This window comes from Salvelinus fontinalis, unplaced genomic scaffold, assembly GCF_029448725.1.
Source record: "Salvelinus fontinalis isolate EN_2023a unplaced genomic scaffold, ASM2944872v1 scaffold_0005, whole genome shotgun sequence".
Lineage (NCBI taxonomy): Eukaryota > Metazoa > Chordata > Actinopteri > Salmoniformes > Salmonidae > Salvelinus > Salvelinus fontinalis.
This window is the reverse complement of record NW_026600214.1, coordinates 299713-327386: the sequence shown is the minus strand read 5'-3', so window position 1 is coordinate 327386 and position 27674 is coordinate 299713. Positions and strand designations below refer to the sequence as shown.

Below are 27674 nucleotides of genomic sequence, written 5' to 3'. Positions count from 1 at the left end.
TATGTAACTCATGATACCTGGTGACTTCACATCTCTAGGGGGGAATGTAACTCATGATACCTGGTGACTTCACATCTCTAGGGGGTTTGTAACTCATGATACCTGGTCACTTCACATCTCTGGGGGGAATGTAACTCATGATACCTGGTGAGTTCACATCTCTAGGGGGTATGTAACTCATGATAGCTGGTGACTTCACATCTCTAGGGGTGTATGTATCTCATGATATCTGATGACTTCACATCTCTAGAGGGGTGTAGCTCATGATACCTGGTGACTTCACATCTCTAGGGGGGGATGTAACTCATGATACCTGGTGACTTCACATCTCTAGGGGGGTATGTGACTCATGATACCTGGTGACTTCACATCTCAAGGGGGGTATGTAACTCATGATACCTGGTGACTTCACATCTCTAGTGGGGAATGTAACTCATGATACCTGGTGACTTCATCTCTAGGGGGGAATATAACTCATGATACCTGGTGACTTCACATCTCAAGGGGGGTATGTAACTCATGATACCTGGTGACTTCACATCTCTAGGGGGGAATGTAACTCATGATACCTGGTGACTTCACATCTCTAGGGGGTTTGTAACTCATGATACCTGGTCACTTCACATCTCTGGGGGGAATGTAACTCATGATACCTGGTGAGTTCACATCTCTAGGGGGTATGTAACTCATGATAGCTGGTGACTTCACATCTCTAGGGGTGTATGTATCTCATGATATCTGATGACTTCACATCTCTAGAGGGGTGTAACTCATGATACCTGGTGACTTCATCTCTAGGGAGCAATGTAACTCATGATACCTGGTGACTTCACATCTCTAGGGGTGTATGTATCTCATGATATCTGATGACTTCACATCTCTAGAGGGGTGTAACTCATGATACCTGGTGACTTCATCTCTAGGGAGCAATGTAACTCATGATACCTGTTGACTTCACATCTCTAGGGGGGAATGTAACTCATGATACCTGGTGACTTCACATCTCTAGGGGGGTATGTATCTCATGATACCTGGTGACTTCACATCTCTAGAGGGGTGTAACTCATGATACCTGGTGACTTCATCTCTAGGGGGGAATGTAACTCATGATACCTGGTAACTTCACATCTCTAGGGGGAATGTAACTCATGATACCTGGTGACTTCACATCTCTGGGGGGGTATGTAACTCATGATACCTGGGGACTTCACATCTCTAGGGGGGTATGTAACTCATGATACCTGGTGACTTCACATCTCTAGGGGGAACATAACTCATGATACCTGGTGACTTCACATCTCTAGGGGGGTATGTAACTCATGATAGCTGGTGACTTCACATCTCTAGGGGGAATATAACTCATGATACCTGGTGACTTCACATCTCTAGGGGGGTATGTATCTCATGATACCTGGTGACTTCACATCTCTAGAGGGGTGTAACTCATGATACCTGGTGACTTCATCTCTAGGGGGGAATGTAACTCATGATACCTGGTAACTTCACATCTCTAGGGGGAATGTAACTCATGATACCTGGTGACTTCACATCTCTGGGGGGGTATGTAACTCATGATACCTGGGGACTTCACATCTCTAGGGGGGTATGTAACTCATGATACCTGGTGACTTCACATCTCTAGGGGGAACATAACTCATGATACCTGGTGACTTCACATCTCTAGGGGGGTATGTAACTCATGATAGCTGGTGACTTCACATCTCTAGGGGGGGAATGTAACTCATGATACCTGGTCACTTCACATCTCTAGGGGGGAATGTAACTCATGATACCTGGTGACTTCACATCTCTAGGGGGGTATGTAACTCATGATACCTGGTGACTTCACATATCTAGGGGGAATATAACTCATGATACCTGGTGACTTCACATCTCTAGGGGGGTATGTATCTCATGATACCTGGTGACTTCACATCTCTAGAGGGGTGTAACTCATGATACCTGGTGACTTCATCTCTAGGGGGGAATGTAACTCATGATACCTGGTAACTTCACATCTCTAGGGGGAATGTAACTCATGATACCTGGTGACTTCACATCTCTGGGGGGGTATGTAACTCATGATACCTGGGGACTTCACATCTCTAGGGGGGTATGTAACTCATGATACCTGGTGACTTCACATCTCTAGGGGGAACATAACTCATGATACCTGGTGACTTCACATCTCTAGGGGGGTATGTAACTCATGATAGCTGGTGACTTCACATCTCTAGGGGGGTTATGTAACTCATGATACCTGGTCACTTCACATCTCTAGGGGGAAATGTAACTCATGATACCTGGTGACTTCACATCTCTAGGGGGATATGTTACTCATGATACCTGATGACTTCACATCTCTAGGGGGGAATGTTACTCATGATACCTGATGACTTCACATCTCTAGGGGGGAATGTTACTCATGATACCTGGTGACTTCACATCTCTAGGGGGGTATGTAACTCATGATACCTGGTGATTTCACATCTCTAGGGGGGAATGTAACTCATGATACCTGGTGACTTCACATCTCTAGGGGGGAATGTAACTCATGATACCTGGTGACTTCACATCTCTAGGGGTGTGTGTAACTCATGATAGCTGGTGACTTCACATCTCTAGGGGGGAATGTAACTCATGATACCTGGTGACTTCACATCTCTGGGGGGTATGTAACTCATGATACCTGGTGACTTCACATCTCTAGGGGGGTATGTAACTCATGATACCTGGTGACTTCACATCTCTAGGGGGAATATAACTCATGATACCTGGTGACTTCACATCTCTAGGGGGGTATGTTACTCATGATACCTGGTGACTTCACATCTCTAGGGGGGTATGTAACTCATGATAGCTGGTGACTTCACATCTCTAGGGGGGAATGTAACTCATGATACCTGGTGACTTCATCTCTAGGGGGGAATGTAACTCATGATACCTGGTGACTTCACATCTCTAGGGGGGTATGTAACTCATGATACCTGGTGACTTCACATCTCTAGGGGGGAATGTAACTCATGATACCTGGTGACTTCACATCTCTAGGGGGGAATGTAACTCATGATACCTGGTGACTTCACATCTCTGGGGTGGGTATGTAACTCATGATACCTGGTGACATCACATCTGAAGGGGGGTATGTAACTCATGATACCTGGTGACTTCACATCTCTCGGGGGGAATGTAACTCATGATACCTGGTGACTTCACATCTCTAGGGGGAATATAACTCATGATACCTCGTGACTTCACATCTCTAGGGGGGTATGTTACTCATGACACCTGGTGACTTCACATCTCTAGGGGGGTGTGTAACTCATGATAGCTGGTGACTTCACATCTCTAGGGGGGAATGTAACTCATGATACCTGGTGACTTCACATCTCTAGGGGGGAATGTAACTCATGATACCTGGTGACTTCACATCTCTAGGGGTGTATGCATCTCATGATACCTGGTGACTTCACATCTCTAGAGGGGTGTAACTCATGATACCTGGTGACTTCATCTCTAGGGGGAATGTAACTCATGATACCTGGTGACTTCACATCTCTAGGGGGGAATGTAACTCATGATACCTGGTGACTTCACATCTCTTGGGGGGCTATGTAACTCATGATACCTGGTGACTTCACATCTCTAGGGGGGTATGTAACTCATGATACCTGGTGACTTCACATATCTAGGGGGAATATAACTCATGATACCTGGTGACTTCACATCTCTAGGGGGGTATGTATCTCATGATACCTGGTGACTTCACATCTCTAGAGGGGTGTAACTCATGATACCTGGTGACTTCATCTCTAGGGGGGAATGTAACTCATGATACCTGGTAACTTCACATCTCTAGGGGGAATGTAACTCATGATACCTGGTGACTTCACATCTCTGGGGGGGTATGTAACTCATGATACCTGGGGACTTCACATCTCTAGGGGGGTATGTAACTCATGATACCTGGTGACTTCACATCTCTAGGGGGAACATAACTCATGATACCTGGTGACTTCACATCTCTAGGGGGGTATGTAACTCATGATAGCTGGTGACTTCACATCTCTAGGGGGGGAATGTAACTCATGATACCTGGTGACTTCACATCTCTCGGGGGGAATGTACCTCATGATACCTGTTGACTTCACATCTCTCGGGGGAATGTAACTCATGATACCTGGTGACTTCACATCTCTAGGGGGGTTATGTAACTCATGATACCTGGTCACTTCACATCTCTAGGGGGGAATGTAACTCATGATACCTGGTGACTTCACATCTCTAGGGGGATATGTTACTCATGATACCTGATGACTTCACATCTCTAGGGGGGAATGTTACTCATGATACCTGATGACTTCACATCTCTAGGGGGGAATGTTACTCATGATACCTGGTGACTTCACATCTCTAGGGGGGTATGTAACTCATGATACCTGGTGACTTCACATCTCTAGGGGGGAATGTAACTCATGATACCTGGTGACTTCACATCTCTAGGGGGGAATGTAACTCATGATAACTGGTGACTTCACATCTATGGGGGGGTATGTAACTCATGATACCTGGTGACTTCACATCTCTAGGGGGGTATGTAACTCATGATACCTGGTGACTTCACATCTCTAGGGGGAATATAACTCATGATACCTGGTGACTTCACATCTCTAGGGGGGTATGTTACTCATGATACCTGGTGACTTCACATCTCTAGGGGGGTGTGTAACTCATGATAGCTGGTGACTTCACATCTCTAGGGGGGAATGTAACTCATGATACCTGGTGACTTCACATCTCTGGGGGGGTATGTAACTCATGATACCTGGTGACTTCACATCTCTAGGGGGGTATGTAACTCATGATACCTGGTGACTTCACATCTCTAGGGGGAATATAACTCATGATACCTGGTGACTTCACATCTCTAGGGGGGTATGTTACTCATGATACCTGGTGACTTCACATCTCTAGGGGGGTATGTAACTCATGATACATGGTGACTTCACATCTCTAGGGGGGTGTGTAACTCATGATAGCTGGTGACTTCACATCTCTAGGGGGGTGTAACTCATGATACCTGGTGACTTCACATCTCTAGGGGGGTATGTTACTCATGATACCTGGTGACTTCACATCTCTAGGGGGGGGTGTAACTCATGATAGCTGGTGACTTCACATCTCTAGGGGGGAATGTATCTCATGATACCTGGTGACTTCACATCTCTAGAGGGGTGTAACTCATGATACCTGGTGACTTCATCTCTAGGGGGGAATGTAACTCATGATACCTGGTGACTTCACATCTCTAGGGGGGAATGTAACTCATGATAACTGGTGACTTCACATCTCTGGGGGGGTATGTAACTCATGATACCTGGTGACTTCACATCTCTAGGGGGGTATGTAACTCATGATACCTGGTGACTTCACATCTCTAGGGGGAATATAACTCATGATACCTGGTGACTTCACATCTCTAGGGGGGTATGTTACTCATGACACCTGGTGACTTCACATCTCTAGGGGGGTGTGTAACTCATGATAGCTGGTGACTTCACATCTCTAGGGGGGAATGTAACTCATGATACCTGGTGACTTCACATCTCTAGGGGGGAATGTAACTCATGATACCTGGTGACTTCACATCTCTAGGGGTGTATGTATCTCATGATACCTGGTGACTTCACATCTCTAGAGGGGTGTAACTCATGATACCTGGTGACTTCATCTCTAGGGGGAATGTAACTCATGATACCTGGTGACTTCACATCTCTAGGGGGGAATGTAACTCATGATACCTGGTGACTTCACATCTCTGGGGGGGTATGTAACTCATGATACCTGGTGACTTCACATCTCTAGGGGGGTATGTAACTCATGATACCTGGTGACTTCACATATCTAGGGGGAATATAACTCATGATACCTGGTGACTTCACATCTCTAGGGGGGTATGTATCTCATGATACCTGGTGACTTCACATCTCTAGAGGGGTGTAACTCATGATACCTGGTGACTTCATCTCTAGGGGGGAATGTAACTCATGATACCTGGTAACTTCACATCTCTAGGGGGAATGTAACTCATGATACCCCCCCAGAGATGTGAAGTCACCAGGTATCATGAGTTACATTCCCCCCTAGAGATGAAGTCACCAGGTATCATGAGTTACACCCCTCTAGAGATGTGAAGTCCCCAGGTATCATGAGTTACATACCCCCCCAGAGATGTGAAGTCACCAGGTATGTAACTCATGATACCTGGGGACTTCACATCTCTAGGGGGGTATGTAACTCATGATACCTGGTGACTTCACATCTCTAGGGGGAACATAACTCATGATACCTGGTGACTTCACATCTCTAGGGGGGTATGTAACTCATGATAGCTGGTGACTTCACATCTCTAGGGGGGGAATGTAACTCATGATACCTGGTGACTTCACATCTCTCGGGAGGAATGTACCTCATGATACCTGTTGACTTCACATCTCTCGGGGGAATGTAACTCATGATACCTGGTGACTTCACATCTCTAGGGGGGTTATGTAACTCATGATACCTGGTCACTTCACATCTCTAGGGGGGAATGTAACTCATCATACCTGGTGACTTCACATCTCTAGGGGGATATGTTACTCATGATACCTGATGACTTCACATCTCTAGGGGGGAATGTTACTCATGATACCTGATGACTTCACATCTCTAGGGGGAATGTAACTCATGATACCTGGTGACTTCACATCTCTGGGGGGGTATGTAACTCATGATACCTGGGGACTTCACATCTCTAGGGGGGTATGTAACTCATGATACCTGGTGACTTCACATCTCTAGGGGGAACATAACTCATGATACCTGGTGACTTCACATCTCTAGGGGGGTATGTAACTCATGATAGCTGGTGACTTCACATCTCTAGGGGGGGAATGTAACTCATGATACCTGGTCACTTCACATCTCTAGGGGGGAATGTAACTCATGATACCTGGTGACTTCACATCTCTAGGGGGGTATGTAACTCATGATACCTGGTGACTTCACATATCTAGGGGGAATATAACTCATGATACCTGGTGACTTCACATCTCTAGGGGGGTATGTATCTCATGATACCTGGTGACTTCACATCTCTAGAGGGGTGTAACTCATGATACCTGGTGACTTCATCTCTAGGGGGGAATGTAACTCATGATACCTGGTAACTTCACATCTCTAGGGGGAATGTAACTCATGATACCTGGTGACTTCACATCTCTGGGGGGGTATGTAACTCATGATACCTGGGGACTTCACATCTCTAGGGGGGTATGTAACTCATGATACCTGGTGACTTCACATCTCTAGGGGGAACATAACTCATGATACCTGGTGACTTCACATCTCTAGGGGGGTATGTAACTCATGATAGCTGGTGACTTCACATTTCTAGGGGGGTTATGTAACTCATGATACCTGGTCACTTCACATCTCTAGGGGGGAATGTAACTCATGATACCTGGTGACTTCACATCTCTAGGGGGATATGTTACTCATGATACCTGATGACTTCACATCTCTAGGGGGGAATGTTACTCATGATACCTGATGACTTCACATCTCTAGGGGGGAATGTTACTCATGATACCTGGTGACTTCACATCTCTAGGGGGGTATGTAACTCATGATACCTGGTGACTTCACATCTCTAGGGGGGAATGTAACTCATGATACCTGGTGACTTCACATCTCTAGGGGGGAATGTAACTCATGATACCTGGTGACTTCACATCTCTAGGGGTGTGTGTAACTCATGATAGCTGGTGACTTCACATCTCTAGGGGGGAATGTAACTCATGATACCTGGTGACTTCACATCTCTGGGGGGTATGTAACTCATGATACCTGGTGACTTCACATCTCTAGGGGGGTATGTAACTCATGATACCTGGTGACTTCACATCTCTAGGGGGAATATAACTCATGATACCTGGTGACTTCACATCTCTAGGGGGGTATGTTACTCATGATACCTGGTGACTTCACATCTCTAGGGGGGTATGTAACTCATGATAGCTGGTGACTTCACATCTCTAGGGGGGAATGTAACTCATGATACCTGGTGACTTCATCTCTAGGGGGGAATGTAACTCATGATACCTGGTGACTTCACATCTCTAGGGGGGTATGTAACTCATGATACCTGGTGACTTCACATCTCTAGGGGGGTGTGTAACTCATGATAGCTGGTGACTTCACATCTCTAGGGGGGAATGTAACTCATGATACCTGGTGACTTCACATCTCTGGGGTGGGTATGTAACTCATGATACCTGGTGACATCACATCTGAAGGGGGGTATGTAACTCATGATACCTGGTGACTTCACATCTCTCGGGGGGAATGTAACTCATGATACCTGGTGACTTCACATCTCTAGGGGGAATATAACTCATGATACCTCGTGACTTCACATCTCTAGGGGGGTATGTTACTCATGACACCTGGTGACTTCACATCTCTAGGGGGGTGTGTAACTCATGATAGCTGGTGACTTCACATCTCTAGGGGGGAATGTAACTCATGATACCTGGTGACTTCACATCTCTAGGGGGGAATGTAACTCATGATACCTGGTGACTTCACATCTCTAGGGGTGTATGCATCTCATGATACCTGGTGACTTCACATCTCTAGAGGGGTGTAACTCATGATACCTGGTGACTTCATCTCTAGGGGGAATGTAACTCATGATACCTGGTGACTTCACATCTCTAGGGGGGAATGTAACTCATGATACCTGGTGACTTCACATCTCTTGGGGGGGTATGTAACTCATGATACCTGGTGACTTCACATCTCTAGGGGGGTATGTAACTCATGATACCTGGTGACTTCACATATCTAGGGGGAATATAACTCATGATACCTGGTGACTTCACATCTCTAGGGGGGTATGTATCTCATGATACCTGGTGACTTCACATCTCTAGAGGGGTGTAACTCATGATACCTGGTGACTTCATCTCTAGGGGGGAATGTAACTCATGATACCTGGTAACTTCACATCTCTAGGGGGAATGTAACTCATGATACCTGGTGACTTCACATCTCTGGGGGGGTATGTAACTCATGATACCTGGGGACTTCACATCTCTAGGGGGGTATGTAACTCATGATACCTGGTGACTTCACATCTCTAGGGGGAACATAACTCATGATACCTGGTGACTTCACATCTCTAGGGGGGTATGTAACTCATGATAGCTAGTGACTTCACATCTCTAGGGGGGGAATGTAACTCATGATACCTGGTGACTTCACATCTCTCGGGGGGAATGTACCTCATGATACCTGTTGACTTCACATCTCTCGGGGGAATGTAACTCATGATACCTGGTGACTTCACATCTCTAGGGGGGTTATGTAACTCATGATACCTGGTCACTTCACATCTCTAGGGGGGAATGTAACTCATGATACCTGGTGACTTCACATCTCTAGGGGGATATGTTACTCATGATACCTGATGACTTCACATCTCTAGGGGGGAATGTTACTCATGATACCTGATGACTTCACATCTCTAGGGGGGAATGTTACTCATGATACCTGGTGACTTCACATCTCTAGGGGGGTATGTAACTCATGATACCTGGTGACTTCACATCTCTAGGGGGGAATGTAACTCATGATACCTGGTGACTTCACATCTCTAGGGGGGAATGTAACTCATGATAACTGGTGACTTCACATCTATGGGGGGGTATGTAACTCATGATACCTGGTGACTTCACATCTCTAGGGGGGTATGTAACTCATGATACCTGGTGACTTCACATCTCTAGGGGGAATATAACTCATGATACCTGGTGACTTCACATCTCTAGGGGGGTATGTTACTCATGATACCTGGTGACTTCACGTCTCTAGGGGGGTGTGTAACTCATGATAGCTGGTGACTTCACATCTCTAGGGGGGAATGTAACTCATGATACCTGGTGACTTCACATCTCTGGGGGGGTATGTAACTCATGATACATGGTGACTTCACATCTCTAGGGGGGTATGTAACTCATGATACCTGGTGACTTCACATCTCTAGGGGGAATATAACTCATGATACCTGGTGACTTCACATCTCTAGGGGGGTATGTTACTCATGATACCTGGTGACTTCACATCTCTAGGGGGGTATGTAACTCATGATACATGGTGACTTCACATCTCTAGGGGGGTGTGTAACTCATGATAGCTGGTGACTTCACATCTCTAGGGGGGTGTAACTCATGATACCTGGTGACTTCACATCTCTAGGGGGGTATGTTACTCATGATACCTGGTGACTTCACATCTCTAGGGGGGGGTGTAACTCATGATAGCTGGTGACTTCACATCTCTAGGGGGGAATGTATCTCATGATACCTGGTGACTTCACATCTCTAGAGGGGTGTAACTCATGATACCTGGTGACTTCATCTCTAGGGGGGAATGTAACTCATGATACCTGGTGACTTCACATCTCTAGGGGGGAATGTAACTCATGATACCTGGTGACTTCACATCTCTGGGGGGGTATGTAACTCATGATACCTGGTGACTTCACATCTCTAGGGGGGTATGTAACTCATGATACCTGGTGACTTCACATCTCTAGGGGGAATATAACTCATGATACCTGGTGACTTCACATCTCTAGGGGGGTATGTTACTCATGATACCTGGTGACTTCACATCTCTAGGGGGGTGTGTAACTCATGATAGCTGGTGACTTCACATCTCTAGGGGGGAATGTAACTCATGATACCTGGTGACTTCACATCTCTGGGGGGGTATGTAACTCATGATACCTGGTGACTTCACATCTCTAGGGGGGTATGTAACTCATGATACCTGGTGACTTCACATCTCTAGGGGGAATATAACTCATGATACCTGGTGACTTCACATCTCTAGGGGGGTATGTTACTCATGATACCTGGTGACTTCACATCTCTAGGGGGGTATGTAACTCATGATAGCTGGTGACTTCACATCTCTAGGGGGGAATGTAACTCATGATACCTGGTGACTTCATCTCTAGGGGGGAATGTAACTCATGATACCTGGTGACTTCACATCTCTAGGGGGGTATGTAACTCATGATACCTGGTGACTTCACATCTCTAGGGGGGAATGTAACTCATGATACCTGGTGACTTCACATCTCTAGGGGGGAATGTAACTCATGATACCTGGTGACTTCACATCTCTGGGGTGGGTATGTAACTCATGATACCTGGTGGCATCACATCTGAAGGGGGGTATGTAACTCATGATACCTGGTGACTTCACATCTCTCGGGGGGAATGTAACTCATGATACCTGGTGACTTCACATCTCTAGGGGGAATATAACTCATGATACCTGGTGACTTCACATCTCTAGGGGGGTATGTTACTCATGACACCTGGTGACTTCACATCTCTAGGGGGGTGTGTAACTCATGATAGCTGGTGACTTCACATCTCTAGGGGGGAATGTAACTCATGATACCTGGTGACTTCACATCTCTAGGGGGGAATGTAACTCATGATACCTGGTGACTTCACATCTCTAGGGGTGTATGTATCTCATGATACCTGGTGACTTCACATCTCTAGAGGGGTGTAACTCATGATACCTGGTGACTTCATCTCTAGGGGGAATGTAACTCATGATACCTGGTGACTTCACATCTCTAGGGGGGAATGTAACTCATGATACCTGGTGACTTCACATCTCTTGGGGGGGTATGTAACTCATGATACCTGGTGACTTCACATCTCTAGGGGGGTATGTAACTCATGATACCTGGTGACTTCACATATCTAGGGGGAATATAACTCATGATACCTGGTGACTTCACATCTCTAGGGGGTTATGTATCTCATGATACCTGGTGACTTCACATCTCTAGAGGGGTGTAACTCATGATACCTGGTGACTTCATCTCTAGGGGGGAATGTAACTCATGATACCTGGTAACTTCACATCTCTAGGGGGAATGTAACTCATGATACCTGGTGACTTCACATCTCTGGGGGGGTATGTAACTCATGATACCTGGGGACTTCACATCTCTAGGGGGGAATGTACCTCATGATACCTGTTGACTTCACATCTCTCGGGGGAATGTAACTCATGATACCTGGTGACTTCACATCTCTAGGGGGGTTATGTAACTCATGATACCTGGTCACTTCACATCTCTAGGAGGGAATGTAACTCATGATACCTGGTGACTTCACATCTCTAGGGGGAAATGTTACTCATGATACCTGATGACTTCACATCTCTAGGGGGGAATGTTACTCATGATACCTGATGACTTCAGATCTCTAGGGGGGAATGTTACTCATGATACCTGGTGACTTCACATCTCTAGGGGGGTATGTAACTCATGATACCTGGTGACTTCACATCTCTAGGGGGGAATGTAACTCATGATACCTGGTGACTTCACATCTCTAGGGGGGAATGTAACTCATGATACCTGGTGACTTCACATCTATGGGGGGGTATGTAACTCATGATACCTGGTGACTTCACATCTCTAGGGGGGTATGTAACTCATGATACCTGGTGACTTCACATCTCTAGGGGGAATATAACTCATGATACCTGGTGACTTCACATCTCTAGGGGGGTATGTTACTCATGATACCTGGTGACTTCACATCTCTAGGGGGGTGTGTAACTCATGATAGCTGGTGACTTCACATCTCTAGGGGGGAATGTAACTCATGATACCTGGTGACTTCACATCTCTGGGGGGGTATGTAACTCATGATACCTGGTGACTTCACATCTCTAGGGGGGTATGTAACTCATGATACTTGGTGACTTCACATCTCTAGGGGGAATATAACTCATGATACCTGGTGACTTCACATCTCTAGGGGGGTATGTTACTCATGATACCTGGTGACTTCACATCTCTAGGGGGGTATGTAACTCATGATACATGGTGACTTCACATCTCTAGGGTGGTGTGTAACTCATGATAGCTGGTGACTTCACATCTCTAGGGGGGTGTAACTCATGATACCTGGTGACTTCACATCTCTAGGGGGGTATGTTACTCATGATACCTGGTGACTTCACATCTCTAGGGGGGTGTGTAACTCATGATAGCTGGTGACTTCACATCTCTAGGGGGGAATGTATCTCATGATACCTGGTGACTTCACATCTCTAGAGGGGTGTAACTCATGATACCTGGTGACTTCATCTCTAGGGGGGAATGTAACTCATGATACCTGGTGACTTCACATCTCTAGGGGGGAATGTAACTCATGATACCTGGTGACTTCACATCTCTGGGGGGGTATGTAACTCATGATACCTGGTGACTTCACATCTCTAGGGGGGTATGTAACTCATGATACCTGGTGACTTCACATCTCTAGGGGGAATATAACTCATGATACCTGGTGACTTCACATCTCTAGGGGGGTATGTTACTCATGACACCTGGTGACTTCACATCTCTAGGGGGGTGTGTAACTCATGATAGCTGGTGACTTCACATCTCTAGGGGGGAATGTAACTCATGATACCTGGTGACTTCACATCTCTAGGGGGGAATGTAACTCATGATACCTGGTGACTTCACATCTCTAGGGGTGTATGTATCTCATGATACCTGGTGACTTCACATCTCTAGAGGGGTGTAACTCATGATACCTGGTGACTTCATCTCTAGGGGGAATGTAACTCATGATACCTGGTGACTTCACATCTCTAGGGGGGAATGTAACTCATGATACCTGGTGACTTCACATCTCTGGGGGGGTATGTAACTCATGATACCTGGTGACTTCACATCTCTAGGGGGGTATGTAACTCATGATACCTGGTGACTTCACATATCTAGGGGGAATATAACTCATGATACCTGGTGACTTCACATCTCTAGGGGGGTATGTATCTCATGATACCTGGTGACTTCACATCTCTAGAGGGGTGTAACTCATGATACCTGGTGACTTCATCTCTAGGGGGGAATGTAACTCATGATACCTGGTAACTTCACATCTCTAGGGGGAATGTAACTCATGATACCCCCCCAGAGATGTGAAGTCACCAGGTATCATGAGTTACATTCCCCCCTAGAGATGAAGTCACCAGGTATCATGAGTTACACCCCTCTAGAGATGTGAAGTCCCCAGGTATCATGAGTTACATACCCCCCCAGAGATGTGAAGTCACCAGGTATGTAACTCATGATACCTGGGGACTTCACATCTCTAGGGGGGTATGTAACTCATGATACCTGGTGACTTCACATCTCTAGGGGGAACATAACTCATGATACCTGGTGACTTCACATCTCTAGGGGGGTATGTAACTCATGATAGCTGGTGACTTCACATCTCTAGGGGGGGAATGTAACTCATGATACCTGGTGACTTCACATCTCTCGGGAGGAATGTACCTCATGATACCTGTTGACTTCACATCTCTCGGGGGAATGTAACTCATGATACCTGGTGACTTCACATCTCTAGGGGGGTTATGTAACTCATGATACCTGGTCACTTCACATCTCTAGGGGGGAATGTAACTCATGATACCTGGTGACTTCACATCTCTAGGGGGATATGTTACTCATGATACCTGATGACTTCACATCTCTAGGGGGGAATGTTACTCATGATACCTGATGACTTCACATCTCTAGGGGGGAATGTTACTCATGATACCTGGTGACTTCACATCTCTAGGGGGGTATGTAACTCATGATACCTGGTGACTTCACATCTCTAGGGGGGAATGTAACTCATGATACCTGGTGACTTCACATCTCTAGGGGGGAATGTAACTCATGATACCTGGTGACTTCACATCTATGGGGGGGTATGTAACTCATGATACCTGGTGACGTCACATCTCTAGGGGGGTATGTAACTCATGATACCTGGTGACTTCACATCTCTAGGGGGAATATAACTCATGATACCTGGTGACTTCACATCTCTAGGGGGGTATGTTACTCATGATACCTGGTGACTTCACATCTCTAGGGGGGTGTGTAACTCATGATAGCTGGTGACTTCACATCTCTAGGGGGGAATGTAACTCATGATACCTGGTGACTTCACATCTCTGGGGGGGTATGTAACACATGATACCTGGTGACTTCACATCTCTAGGGGGGTATGTAACTCATGATACCTGGTGACTTCACATCTCTAGGGGGAATATAACTCATGATACCTGGTGACTTCACATCTCTAGGGGGGTATGTTACTCATGATACCTGGTGACTTCACATCTCTAGGGGGGTATGTAACTCATGATAGCTGGTGACTTCACATCTCTAGGGGGGAATGTAACTCATGATACCTGGTGACTTCATCTCTAGGGGGGAATGTAACTCATGATACCTGGTGACTTCACATCTCTAGGGGGATATGTAACTCATGATACCTGGTGACTTCACATCTCTAGGGGGGAATGTAACTCATGATACCTGGTGACTTCACATCTCTAGGGGGGAATGTAACTCATGATACCTGGTGACTTCACATCTCTAGGGGGGTGTGTAACTCATGATAGCTGGTGACTTCACATCTCTAGGGGGGAATGTAACTCATGATACCTGGTGACTTCACATCTCTGGGGGGGTATGTAACTCATGATACCTGGTGACTTCACATCTCTAGGGGGGTATGTAACTCATGATACCTGGTGACTTCACATCTCTAGGGGGAATATAACTCATGATACCTGGTGACTTCACATCTCTAGGGGGGTATGTTACTCATGATACCTGGTGACTTCACATCTCTAGGGGGGTATGTAACTCATGATAGCTGGTGACTTCACATCTCTAGGGGGGAATGTAACTCATGATACCTGGTGACTTCATCTCTAGGGGGGAATGTAACTCATGATACCTGGTGACTTCACATCTCTAGGGGGATATGTAACTCATGATACCTGGTGACTTCACATCTCTAGGGGGGAATGTAACTCATGATACCTGGTGACTTCACATCTCTAGGGGTGGGTATGTAACTCATGATACCTGGTGACATCACATCTGAAGGGGGGTATGTAACTCATGATACCTGGTGACTTCACATCTCTCGGGGGGAATGTAACTCATGATACCTGGTGACTTCACATCTCTAGGGGGGTATGTAACTCATGATACCTGGTCACTTCACATCTCTCGGGGGGAATGTAACTCATGATAACTGGTGACTTCACATCTCTAGGGGGTTTGTAACTCATGATACCTGGTGACTTCATCTCTAGGGGGGTTTGTAACTCATGATACCTGGTGACTTCATCTCTAGGGGGGTATGTAACTCATGATACCTGGTGACTTCACATCTCTAGGGGGATATGTAACTCATGATAGCTGGTGACTTCACATCTCTAGGGGTGTATGTATCTCATGATACCTGGTGACTTCACATCTCTAGAGGGGTGTAACTCATGATACCTGGTGACTTCACATCTCTAGGGGGGAATGTAACTCATGATACCTGGTGACTTCACATCTCTGGGGGGTATGTAACTCATGATACCTGGTGACTTCACATCTCTAGGGGGGTTATGTAACTCAGGATACCTGGTGAATTCACATCTCTAGGGGGGTATGTAACTCATGATACCTGGTGACGTCACATCTCTAGGGGGATATGTAACTCATGATACCTGGTGACTTCACATCTATAGGGGGTTATGTAACTCATGATACCTGGTGACTTCACATCTCTAGGGGGGAATGTAACTCATGATACCTGGTGACTTCACATCTCTAGGGGGTATGTAACTCATGATACCTGGTGACTTCACATCTCTCGGGGGGAATGTAGCTCATGATACCTGGTGACTTCACTTCTCTAGGGGGGTATGTGACTCATGATACCTGGTGACTTCACATCTCAAGGGGGGTATGTAACTCATGATACCTGGTGACTTCACATCTCTAGGGGGGAATGTAACTCATGATACCTGGTGACTTCATCTCTAGGGGGGAATATAACTCATGATACCTGGTGACTTCACATCTCAAGGGGGTATGTAACTCATGATAGCTGGTGACTTCACATCTCTAGGGGTGCATGTATCTCATGATATCTGGTGACTTCACATCTCTGGAGGGGTGTAACTCATGATACCTGGTGACTTCATCTCTAGGGGGGAATGTAACTCATGATACCTGGTGACTTCACATCTCTAGGGGTGTATGTATCTCATGATACCTGGTGACTTCATCTCTAGGGGGGAATGTAACTCATGATACCTGGTAACTTCACATCTCTAGGGGGGAATGTAACTCATGATACCTGGTGACTTCACATCTCTGGGGGGGTATGTAACTCATGATACCTGGTGACTTCACATCTCTAGGGGGGTATGTAACTCATGATACCTGGTGACTTCACATCTCTAGGGGGAACATAACTCATGATACCTGGTGACTTCACATCTCTAGGGGGGAATGTAACTCATGATACCTGGTGACTTCACATCTCTAGGGGGTTATGTAACTCATGATACCTGGTGACTTCACATCTCTAGGGGGTATGTAACTAATGAAACCTGGTGACTTCACATCTCTCGGGGGGAATGAATGTAACTCTTGATACCTGGTGACTTCACATCTCTAGGGGGGGTATGTAACTCATGATACCTGGTGACTTCACATCTCTAGGGGGTATGTAACTCATGATACCTGGTGACTTCACATCTCTAGGGGGAATATAACTCATGATACCTGGTGACTTCACATCTCTAGGGGGGTATGTTAGTCATGATACCTGGTGACTTCACATCTCTAGGGGGGTATGTAACTCATGATAGCTGGTGACTTCACATCTCTAGGGTGGGAATGTAACTCATGATAACTGGTGACTTCATCTCTAGGGGGGAATGTAACTCATGATACCTGGTGACTTCATCTCTAGGGGGGAATGTAACTCATGATACCTGGTGACTTCATCTCTAGGGGGGAATGTAACTCATGATACCTGGTGACTTCACATCTCTAGAGGGGTGTATCTCATGATACCTCGTGACTTCATCTCTAGGGGGGAATGTAACTCATGATACCTGGTGACTTCACATCTTTAGGGGGGAATGTAACTCATGATACCTGTTGACTTCACATCTCTGGGGGGGTATGTAACTCATGATACCTGGTGACTTCACATCTCTAGGGGGGTATGTAACTCATGATACCTGGTGACTTCACATCTCTAGGGGGAATCTAACTCATGATACCTGGTGACTTCACATCTCTAGGGGGATATGTTACTCATGATACCTGGTGACTTCACATCTCTAGGGGGATATGTTACTCATGATACATGGTGACTTCACATCTCTAGGGGGGTGTGTAACTCATGATAGCTGGTGACTTCACATCTCTAGGGGGGTGTAACTCATGATACCTGGTGACTTCACATCTCTAGGGGGGTATGTTACTCATGATACCTGGTGACTTCACATCTCTAGGGGGGTGTGTAACTCATGATAGCTGGTGACTTCACATCTCTAGGGGGGAATGTATCTCATGATACCTGGTGACTTCACATCTCTAGAGGGGTGTAACTCATGATACCTGGTGACTTCATCTCTAGGGGGGAATGTAACTCATGATACCTGGTGACTTCACATCTCTAGGGGGGAATGTAACTCATGATACCTGGTGACTTCACATCTCTGGGGGGGTATGTAACTCATGATACCTGGTGACTTCACATCTCTAGGGGGGTATGTAACTCATGATACCTGGTGACTTCACATCTCTAGGGGGAATATAACTCATGATACCTGGTGACTTCACATCTCTAGGGGTGTATGTATCTCATGATACCTGGTGACTTCACATCTCTAGAGGGGTGTAACTCATGATACCTGGTGACTTCATCTCTAGTGGGGAATGTAACTCATGATACCTGGTGACTTCACATCTCTAGGGGGGAATGTAACTCATGATACCTGGTGACTTCACATCTCTGGGGGGTATGTAACTCATGATACCTGGTGACTTCACATCTCTAGGGGGGTTATGTAACTCAGGATACCTGGTGAATTCACATCTCTAGGGGGGTATGTAACTCATGATACCTGGTGACGTCACATCTCTAGGGGGATATGTAACTCATGATACCTGGTGACTTCACATCTATAGGGGGTTATGTAACTCATGATACCTGGTGACTTCACATCTCTAGGGGGTATGTAACTCATGATACCTGGTGACTTCACATCTCTCGGGGGGAATGTAGCTCATGATACCTGGTGACTTCACTTCTCTAGGGGGGTATGTGACTCATGATACCTGGTGACTTCACATCTCAAGGGGGGTATGTAACTCATGATACCTGGTGACTTCACATCTCTAGGGGGGAATGTAACTCATGATACCTGGTGACTTCATCTCCAGGGGGGAATATAACTCATGATACCTGGTGACTTCACATCTCAAGGGGGTATGTAACTCATGATAGCTGGTGACTTCACATCTCTAGGGGTGCATGTATCTCATGATATCTGGTGACTTCACATCTCTAGAGGGGTGTAACTCATGATACCTGGTGACTTCATCTCTAGGGGGGAATGTAACTCATGATACCTGGTGACTTCACATCTCTAGGGGTGTATGTATCTCATGATACCTGGTAACTTCATCTCTAGGGGGGAATGTAACTCATGATACCTGGTAACTTCACATCTCTAGGGGGGAATGTAACTCATGATACCTGGTGACTTCACATCTCTGGGGGGGTATGTAACTCATGATACCTGGTGACTTCACATCTCTAGGGGGGTATGTAACTCATGATACCTGGTGACTTCACATCTCTAGGGGGAACATAACTCATGATACCTGGTGACTTCACATCTCTAGGGGGGAATGTAACTCATGATACCTGGTGACTTCACATCTCTAGGGGGTTATGTAACTCATGATACCTGGTGACTTCACATCTCTAGGGGGTTATGTAACTCATGATACCTGGTGACTTCACATCTCTAGGGGGTATGTAACTAATGAAACCTGGTGACTTCACATCTCTCGGGGGGAATGAATGTAACTCTTGATACCTGGTGACTTCACATCTCTGGGGGGGGTATGTAACTCATGATACCTGGTGACTTCACATCTCTAGGGGGTATGTAACTCATGATACCTGGTGACTTCACATCTCTAGGGGGAATATAACTCATGATACCTGGTGACTTCACATCTCTAGGGGGGTATGTTAGTCATGATACCTGGTGACTTCACATCTCTAGGGGGGTATGTAACTCATGATAGCTGGTGACTTCACATCTCTAGGGTGGGAATGTAACTCATGATAACTGGTGACTTCATCTCTAGGGGGGAATGTAACTCATGATACCTGGTGACTTCATCTCTAGGGGGGAATGTAACTCATGATACCTGGTGACTTCATCTCTAGAGGGGGAATGTAACTCATGATACCTGGTGACTTCACATCTCTAGAGGGGTGTATCTCATGATACCTCGTGACTTCATCTCTAGGGGGGAATGTAACTCATGATACCTCGTGACTTCACATCTTTAGGGGGGAATGTAACTCATGATACCTGGTGACTTCACATCTCTGGGGAGGTATGTAACTCATGATACCTGGTGACTTCACATCTCTAGGGGGGTATGTAACTCATGATACCTGGTGACTTCACATCTCTAGGGGGAATCTAACTCATGATACCTGGTGACTTCACATCTCTAGGGGGATATGTTACTCATGATACCTGGTGACTTCACATCTCTAGGGGGATATGTTACTCATGATACATGGTGACTTCACATCTCTAGGGGGGTGTGTAACTCATGATACCTGGTGACGTCACATCTCTACGGGGATATGTAACTCATGATACCTGGTGACTTCACATCTATAGGGGGTTATGTAACTCATGATACCTGGTGACTTCACATCTCTAGGGGGGAATGTAACTCATGATACCTGGTGACTTCACATCTCTAGGGGGTATGTAACTCATGATACCTGGTGACTTCACATCTCTCGGGGGGAATGTACCTCATGATACCTGGTGACTTCACTTCTCTAGGGGGGTATGTGACTCATGATACCTGGTGACTTCACATCTCAAGGGGGGTATGTAAATCATGATACCTGGTGACTTCACATCTCTAGGGGGGAATGTAACTCATGATACCTGGTGACTTCATCTCTAGGGGGGAATATAACTCATGATACCTGGTGACTTCACATCTCAAGGGGGTATGTAACTCATGATAGCTGTAGACTTCACATCTCTAGGGGTGCATGTATCTCATGATATCTGGTGACTTCACATCTCTAGAGGGGTGTAACTCATGATACCTGGTGACTTCATCTCTAGGGGGGAATGTAACTCATGATACCTGGTGACTTCACATCTCTAGGGGTGTATGTATCTCATGATACCTGGTAACTTCATCTCTAGGGGGGAATGTAACTCATGATACCTGGTAACTTCACATCTCTAGGGGGAATATAACTCATGATACCTGGTGACTTCACATCTCTAGGGGGGTATGTTAGTCATGATACCTGGTGACTTCACATCTCTAGGGGGGTATGTAACTCATGATAGCTGGTGACTTCACATCTCTAGGGTGGGAATGTAACTCATGATAACTGGTGACTTCATCTCTAGGGGGGAATGTAACTCATGATACCTGGTGACTTCATCTCTAGGGGGGAATGTAACTCATGATACCTGGTGACTTCATCTCTAGGGGGGAATGTAACTCATGATACCTGGTGACTTCACATCTCTAGAGGGGTGTATCTCATGATACCTCGTGACTTCATCTCTAGGGGGGAATGTAACTCATGATACCTCGTGACTTCACATCTTTAGGGGGGAATGTAACTCATGATACCTGGTGACTTCACATCTCTGGGGAGGTATGTAACTCATGATACCTGGTGACTTCACATCTCTAGGGGGGTATGTAACTCATGATACCTGGTGACTTCACATCTCTAGGGGGAATCTAACTCATGATACCTGGTGACTTCACATCTCTAGGGGGATATGTTACTCATGATACCTGGTGACTTCACATCTCTAGGGGGATATGTTACTCATGATACATGGTGACTTCACATCTCTAGGGGGGTGTGTAACTCATGATACCTGGTGACGTCACATCTCTAGGGGGATATGTAACTCATGATACCTGGTGACTTCACATCTATAGGGGGTTATGTAACTCATGATACCTGGTGACTTCACATCTCTAGGGGGGAATGTAACTCATGATACCTGGTGACTTCACATCTCTAGGGGGTATGTAACTCATGATACCTGGTGACTTCACATCTCTCGGGGGGAATGTAGCTCATGATACCTGGTGACTTCACTTCTCTAGGGGGGTATGTGACTCATGATACCTGGTGACTTCACATCTCAAGGGGGGTATGTAAATCATGATACCTGGTGACTTCACATCTCTAGGGGGGAATGTAACTCATGATACCTGGTGACTTCATCTCTAGGGGGGAATATAACTCATGATACCTGGTGACTTCACATCTCAAGGGGGTATGTAACTCATGATAGCTGTAGACTTCACATCTCTAGGGGTGCATGTATCTCATGATATCTGGTGACTTCACATCTCTAGAGGGGTGTAACTCATGATACCTGGTGACTTCATCTCTAGGGGGGAATGTAACTCATGATACCTGGTGACTTCACATCTCTAGGGGTGTATGTATCTCATGATACCTGGTAACTTCATCTCTAGGGGGGAATGTAACTCATGATACCTGGTAACTTCACATCTCTAGGGGGGAATGTAACTCATGATACCTGGTGACTTCACATCTCTGGGGGGGTATGTAACTCATGATACCTGGTGACTTCACATCTCTAGGGGGGTATGTAACTCATGATACCTGGTGACTTCACATCTCTAGGGGGAACATAACTCATGATACCTGGTGACTTCACATCTCTAGGGGGGAATGTAACTCATGATACCTGGTGACTTCACATCTCTAGGGGGTTATGTAACTCATGATACCTGGTGACTTCACATCTCTAGGGGGTTATGTAACTCATGATACCTGGTGACTTCACATCTCTAGGGGGTATGTAACTAATGAAACCTGGTGACTTCACATCTCTCGGGGGGAATGAATGTAACTCATGATACCTGGTGACTTCACATCTCTAGGGGGTATGTAACTCATGATACCTGGTGACTTCACATCTCTAGGGGGAATATAACTCATGATACCTGGTGACTTCACATCTCTAGGGGGGTATGTTAGTCATGATACCTGGTGACTTCACATCTCTAGGGGGGTATGTAACTCATGATAGCTGGTGACTTCACATCTCTAGGGTGGGAATGTAACTCATGATAACTGGTGACTTCATCTCTAGGGGGGAATGTAACTCATGATACCTGGTGACTTCATCTCTAGGGGGGAATGTAACTCATGATACCTGGTGACTTCATCTCTAGGGGGGAATGTAACTCATGATACCTGGTGACTTCACATCTCTAGAGGGGTGTATCTCATGATACCTCGTGACTTCATCTCTAGGGGGGAATGTAACTCATGATACCTCGTGACTTCACATCTTTAGGGGGGAATGTAACTCATGATACCTGGTGACTTCACATCTCTGGGGGGGTATGTAACTCATGATACCTGGTGACTTCACATCTCTAGGGGGGTATGTAACTCATGATACCTGGTGACTTCACATCTCTAGGGGGAATCTAACTCATGATACCTGGTGACTTCACATCTCTAGGGGGATATGTTACTCATGATACCTGGTGACTTCACATCTCTAGGGGGATATGTTACTCATGATACATGGTGACTTCACATCTCTAGGGGGGTGTGTAACTCATGATAGCTGGTGACTTCACATCTCTAGGGGGGTGTAACTCATGATACCTGGTGACTTCACATCTCTAGGGGGGTATGTTACTCATGATACCTGGTGACTTCACATCTCTAGGGGGGTGTGTAACTCATGATAGCTGGTGACTTCACATCTCTAGGGGGGAATGTATCTCATGATACCTGGTGACTTCACATCTCTAGAGGGGTGTAACTCATGATACCTGGTGACTTCATCTCTAGGGGGGAATGTAACTCATGATACCTGGTGACTTCACATCTCTGGGGGGGTATGTAACTCATGATACCTGGTGACTTCACATCTCTAGGGGGGTATGTAACTCATGATACCTGGTGACTTCACATCTCTAGGGGGAATATAACTCATGATACCTGGTGACTTCACATCTCTAGGGGGGTATGTTAGTCATGATACCTGGTGACTTCACATCTCTAGGGGGGAATTTAACTCATGATACCTGGTGACTTCACATCTCTGGGGTGGGTATGTAACTCATGATACCTGGTGACTTCACATCTCTAGGGAAAATATAACTCATGATACCTGGTGACTTCACATCTCTAGGGGGGTATGTTACTCATGATACCTGGTGACTTCACATCTCTAGGGGGGTGTGTAACTCATGATAGCTGGTGACTTCACATCTCTAGGGGGGAATGTATCTCATGATACCTGGTGACTTCACATCTCTAGAGGGGTGTTACTCATGATACCTGGTGACTTCATCTCTAGGGGGGAATGTAACTCATGATACCTGGTGACTTCACATCTCTAGGGGGGAATGTAACTCATGATACCTGGTGACTTCACATCTCTGGGGGGGTATGTAACTCATGATACCTGGTGACTTCACATCTCTAGAGGGGTGTAACTCATGATACCTGGTGACTTCATCTCTAGGGGGGAATGTAACTCATGATACCTGGTGACTTCACATCTCTAGGGGGGAATGTAACTCATGATACCTGGTGACTTCACATCTCTGGGGGGGTATGTAACTCATGATACCTGGTGACTTCACATCTCTGGGGGGTATGTAACTCATGATACCTGGTGACTTCACATCTCTGGGGGGTATGTAACTCATGATACCTGGTGACTTCACATCTCTAGGGGGGTTATGTAACTCAGGATACCTGGTGAATTCACATCTCTAGGGGGGTATGTAACTCATGATACCTGGTGACGTCACATCTCTAGGGGGATATGTAACTCATGATACCTGGTGACTTCACATCTATAGGGGGTTATGTAACTCATGATACCTGGTGACTTCACATCTCTAGGGGGGAATGTAACTCATGATACCTGGTGACTTCACATCTCTAGGGGGTATGTAACTCATGATACCTGGTGACTTCACATCTCTCGGGGGGAATGTAGCTCATGATACCTGGTGACTTCACTTCTCTAGGGGGGTATGTGACTCATGATACCTGGTGACTTCACATCTCTCGGGGGGAATGTAGCTCATGATACCTGGTGACTTCACTTCTCTAGGGGGGTATGTGACTCATGATACCTGGTGACTTCACATCTCAAGGGGGTATGTAACTCATGATAGCTGGTGACTTCACATCTCTTTGTGGTGCATGTATCTCATGATATCTGGTGACTTCACATCTCTAGAGGGGTGTAACTCATGATACCTGGTGACTTCATCTCTAGGGGGGAATGTAACTCATGATACCTGGTGACTTCACATCTCTAGGGGTGTATGTATCTCATGATACCTGGTGACTTCATCTCTAGGGGGGAATGTAACTCATGATACCTGGTTACTTCACATCTCTAGGGGGGAATGTAACTCATGATACCTGGTGACTTCACATCTCTGGGGGGGTATGTAACTCATGATACCTGGTGACTTCACATCTCTAGAGGGGTGTAACTCATGATACCTGGTGACTTCATCTCTAGGGGGGAATGTAACTCATGATACCTGGTGACTTCACATCTCTAGGGGGGAATGTAACTCATGATACCTGGTGACTTCACATCTCTGGGGGGGTATGTAACTCATGATACCTGGTGACTTCACATCTCTAGGGGGGTATGTAACTCATGATACCTGGTGACTTCACATCTCTAGGGGGAATATAACTCATGATACCTGGTGACTTCACATCTCTAGGGGGGTATGTTACGCATGATACCTGGTGACTTCACATCTCTAGGGGGGAATTTAACTCATGATACCTGGTGACTTCACATCTCTGGGGTGGGTATGTAACTCATGATACCTGGTGACTTCACATCTCTAGGGGGAATAAAACTCATGATACCTGGTGACTTCACATCTCTTGGCGGGGTATGTTACTCATGATACCTGATGACTTCACATCTCTAGGGGGGAATGTTACTCATGATACCTGGTGACTTCACATCTCTAGGGGGGTATGTAACTCATGATACCTGGTGACTTCACATCTCTAGGGGGGTATGTTACTCATGATACCTGGTGAGGTCATCTCTAGGGGGGTATGTAACTCATGATACCTGGTGACTTCACATCTCAAGGGGGGTATGTAACTCATGATACCTGGTGACTTCACATCTCAAGGGGGGTATGTAACTCATGATACCTGGTGACTTCACATCTCTAGGGGGGTATGTAACTCATGATACCTGGTGACTTCACATCTCTAGGGGGAATATAACTCATGATACCTGGTGACTTCACATCTCTAGGGGGTATGTTACGCATGATACCTGGTGACTTCACATCTCTAGGGGGGAATTTAACTCATGATACCTGGTGACTTCACATCTCTGGGGTGGGTATATAACTCATGATACCTGGTGACTTCACATCTCTAGGGGGAATATAACTCATGATACCTGGTGACTTCACATCTCTTGGCGGGGTATGTTACTCATGATACCTGATGACTTCACATCTCTAGGGGGGAATGTTACTCATGATACCTGGTGACTTCACATCTCTAGGGGTGTATGTAACTCATGATACCTTGGTGACTTCACATCTCTAGGGGGGTATGTAACTCATGATACCTGGTGAGGTCATCTCTAGGGGGGTATGTAACTCATGATACCTGGTGACTTCACATCTCTTTGTGGTGCATGTATCTCATGATATCTGGTGACTTCACATCTCTAGAGGGGTGTAACTCATGATACCTGGTGACTTCATCTCTAGGGGGGAATGTAACTCATGATACCTGGTGACTTCACATCTCTAGGGGTGTATGTATCTCATGATACCTGGTGACTTCATCTCTAGGGGGGAATGTAACTCATGATACCTGGTTACTTCACATCTCTAGGGGGGAATGTAACTCATGATACCTGGTGACTTCACATCTCTGGGGGGGTATGTAACTCATGATACCTGGTGACTTCACATCTCTAGGGGGGTATGTAACTCATGATACCTGGTGACTTCACATCTCTAGGGGGAACATAACTCATGATACCTGGTGACTTCACATCTCTAGGGGGGAATGTAACTCATGATACCTGGTGACTTCACATCTCTAGGGGGTTATGTAACTCATGATACCTGGTGACTTCACATCTCTAGGGGGTTATGTAACTCATGATACCTGGTGACTTCACATCTCTGCGGGGGTATGTAACTCATGATACCTGGTGACTTCACATCTCTAGGGGGGTATGTAACTCATGATACCTGGTGACTTCACATCTCTAGGGGGAACATAACTCATGATACCTGGTGACTTCACATCTCTAGGGGGGAATGTAACTCATGATACCTGGTGACTTCACATCTCTAGGGGGTTATG

The 27674-nt window shown here is 46.1% G+C and overlaps 1 protein-coding gene across 1 annotated transcript in view; it reads right to left on the bottom strand.

Moving 5' to 3' along the window:
* LOC129841996 (NACHT, LRR and PYD domains-containing protein 3-like) overlaps nt 1-27674 on the bottom strand; it is a 152994-nt gene that overhangs the window by 55462 nt on the left and 69858 nt on the right.